A 4,019-nucleotide genomic window follows, 5' to 3' on the forward strand; every position below is an offset into this window, starting at 1 on the left:
GGCATTAAGTTGTAAGATCTACTTTACCCCGTAAAACATATTTGCACATAGCACATAGGAGCAGATAATTGGCATATAGCATACACCCTTTAAACATTTAATATTTTATTATCAATAGAGCATAATCATATAGAACATAACTCAAATATGAAATACTCAGAATTTCCAACAACCCATAATTTGTTCTATTACAACGCATTAAATACAATTGTCTAAGAATTCACTTCTAGATTTTTCTAAAATAATATAAAAATTCAAAGTTCTAAAAGATGAATCGCTCTCATGCTCCAGATAGTCGTGCCACATTACCTGCAAAATAACTAAAGGGGGGACAAATTCAGCATACAACAGCTGGTAAGACTTACTCCACCCTGTAAAACATTTTACACATAACACATAACACCTTGGAGCACATAATTCCACATTAACCCCTTAATCATATTATACTTTCAATATTCCTTCATACCACTTCTTCACATTTAATTACCAATTATCAAATCAACCACATAATAAATCTAATTTATAATTTCACATAACATTTCAGAATTTACCATAACATCAATTAATTTAACATAGAATACCATAACTTCCACGTTTGACCACTTTTCTCAATATTTTAGGATTTAATCACTTATTTACCACCAAGTCAATGAGGAGGAAAAAATACAAGGCAAGAGCCATTACTTCGGCCCCAGTGACCAAAACCAACCAACCAGAGACCAACCCAGTTGGCTCGAGATCAATCCCTTAAGTATGCATACCCCCATTGAGAGACCAACCCCAATGGGTAGAACGAACTCGATTGTGAGAGACCAACCCCACAAGGTACATAATAATATTCCAGAATCAAATGTGAGAGACCAACCCCACAAGATCCATAACCAAAAGTGAGAGACCAACCTCACAATAAAAATCCAAGTAAAAATCCTCCATGACCAAAGTTAATTAAATGTAAGCTTTTATACCAAATATTTCACAAGCAATCAACTTCTCAATATCTCAAATAAGAAACTGACAAAAATTTTCAGAAACTATGACCTGAATTGCAGAATTTACTGAGAAAAATCAGTAACATATTTTCATATGAAATTCTCCAGATAAGTAGTACAAAGAGTCTAGATTACACACAAAAAGTTTCAATCCAATCCAAGACACAGAAGTATTTTTCCCGAAATATTTCCTAACACTGCGCCAGACAAAAATTGAACTGTCAGCACACTGCCTCCACTTTACGAAATTTTTCTGGAAAAACCGAAACATATTTTTAACCAAAAACTTTTACAAACATCAAATATAACAAGTATAGGCTATCCATAAAAAATTTCAAGCAAAAAGAAGTTGAGGAAGAAATTTTCACGAATTTTTCTTTCCAGCTGCGCCAGTCAGAATTTTCTCAGGCAATGATCAAGTTGAGTAAAATTTTTCCTTTTTAATCACCACAAAATCACCTTATCACATATGCAAGATTTTCAAAACATCTAAACTCATATATCTACGCACATAATATGATTAAATAACTTACAATACTAAATATCACAAATTCATTAAAATCATGAATCACATAAACACATAGAAAAAGTGATTTTTCTTTGGGGTAAATATATTTTGAGTAGACATAAATCTTACCTGGAATCAGAATCAACAAAATCCTTGAATTAAATCCTACGATGAACAAATGAGGGAACCTGATGATGACTGATGAAGGAGGACACTAATCGATGACTGAATTGAAGAAGAAAGCTACGTAGAATTTTCCCTTTTGTGTTCGGTAATATTGGGAGAAAAGAAAAACGATGAGAGTCAGAGAGTAACACAACTTAGGTTTAGGGAAATTGGTAGGAATAAGGATTATAGTAATAATAGGACTCTCAAGACAACATATATTTCTTTTTGTTTTCAGCTAGTAAGTTAGGGAGTAGGATAAATATATATACATTATCTAACATAAACTAATTAGTCCAATAACTAATTAGTCTAGGTAATTATCAATATATATATATATATATATATATATATATATATACACACACACACACACGTAACATATCTATATATATATATATATATATATATATATATATATATATATATATTTGTTTAAGAAATAGGAAAATTAGTTATTATATTAAGTTTAGAAATAAAGGAGAGCTAAAATAATAATGGTAACTAGTCTCAAATAATTTTTGGTCACATCTAATAATATAATTTTTAATCATTCAAAATAATTTTGAAAGATATTAATATCAAATAATATTATCAAAAATAATTGGGGTGTCACAGAGACGGTCCTGAGGTTCTTAGGTCCTCGGGTGGGGTTTGTGTGCTCCCCTTCGGGTTTCCTTTTGTACCCCAAGCGTGTCTCCCTGGGTTGGTTTGATACTTGCTGTAGTTGGGATGCATTGGCATAGGCTTCCCTGAGGGTTCCTGGCTCTTGTGTGGCCAGGGCTTTTTGGTGTTCGGGATCAAGGCCTGTTATGAACTTCTTGATCTTGACCCTCTCGGTGGGTACTAGCTCGGGGATGAGGCGAGCCAGCTGATGGAATTGTTGGTAGTATTCCGTGATTGGGGCTGCACCTTGTTTTAGGTGGAGGAAGTCTTCGTATATGGTGGCTCTTAGATGATTGGGGTAGAATTGTTCTCGTAGTCGTGCCTTTAGGGTTTCCCAGTTAAATTTGTGGTTTTGTTCACATGCGGGTCCCTCATGGGCCCACCAAGCATCGGCCTCGTGCCTGAAGTAGAAGGAGGCTATTCTTACTTGGTGGTTTTCTGGACATCTGGTTGCCCTGAATATCTTGTCGAAAGTCCCGATCCATTCCTCGAGGGTTGTGGGGTCTTCGTTCCCCGAGAAGATGGGTGGTTGGTGTGCCGAGACTTGGCGGTGAGTTTCCAAGTTCTCGCTTGTTGATAAAGGTCGGGGAATGGTAGTACTCAGTGCCTGGGCAATTTGAGCCAGGCGTTGCAGATTTTGAGTCAAGAATTCCTGCGTGGGGAGTTCCGGTGTTCCTTCCTGTCTTCCTTTCGGTGCCATCCTGGTGTTCATAGGTCGATGTTTATTTTGCATTCTTACCTTGATGCAATAAGCGGAGGGGGAGTTTCTTTAAGTTAGAGGGGGATAAAGTGGGGGGTCATGTGTAGGTTTCATAATCTCACCACGCGTCTTAAGATTCCTGGGTCCTATGTTCCTAAATACCTAGAGTTCAAGCCTAATGTCCTAAAGTCCGGTCTTTAAGAGTCTTATCCTAGGGTCAAACTTAGGCTCTGATACCAACTGTAACACCCCAGATTTCCAAGACATTTAAAACTTATAAATTAAAGGTGAAATCTCATTAATTCCCAAAAACGTAACATAAAGAGTATGGGGTGCTATGCCACACCTGAGCTAGAGAACTCAGGTGCACAGGCCAACTAACTAATATCCTTAATAAAGTAAATGCATAACATGGCACGCAGGCCAAAAGGGAAACTATCTACTTCTACGCTCCAAGATCTAGCGCGCTCTAGTGACTTATTCTTCTGTGCCTGAAAGCCAAATATATCTGTTCAGCGAGAGATGCTGGTAACCCATTCCAACGCGTTGAAATACAATACATATATATATATATATATATATATATATATATATATATATATATATATATATATATATATATATATATATATATATATATATATACACATAGATATACGAAAAGTCATTTCGAAGCATGAAATATATCCTAAGAGACTCTAGCTTTCAAATCAGGGAACCGACTCGACAAATAGGGGTACACACAATCTACAGTCATAACCAAGTATATACGATTCTCGACATAGGGCACAGTTATAGATAAACACAACCAATAATCACAATTAAACATGTATAGTTACTAGCAAGAATCCTATGGTCACGTTTCCATAACAGTCACAACATCAATCATTCTTATCTCATCATATAGCACACTTTGTTGGCGCCACAGGACCAATCGCATGCCCATACATGAGGGTCAGCACATATAGCTCTGACACGGCCCTGCAGCACC

Source organism: Ipomoea nil, unplaced genomic scaffold, assembly GCF_001879475.1.
Source record: "Ipomoea nil cultivar Tokyo-kokei standard unplaced genomic scaffold, Asagao_1.1 scaffold0981, whole genome shotgun sequence".
NCBI classification, from domain to species: domain Eukaryota; kingdom Viridiplantae; phylum Streptophyta; class Magnoliopsida; order Solanales; family Convolvulaceae; genus Ipomoea; species Ipomoea nil.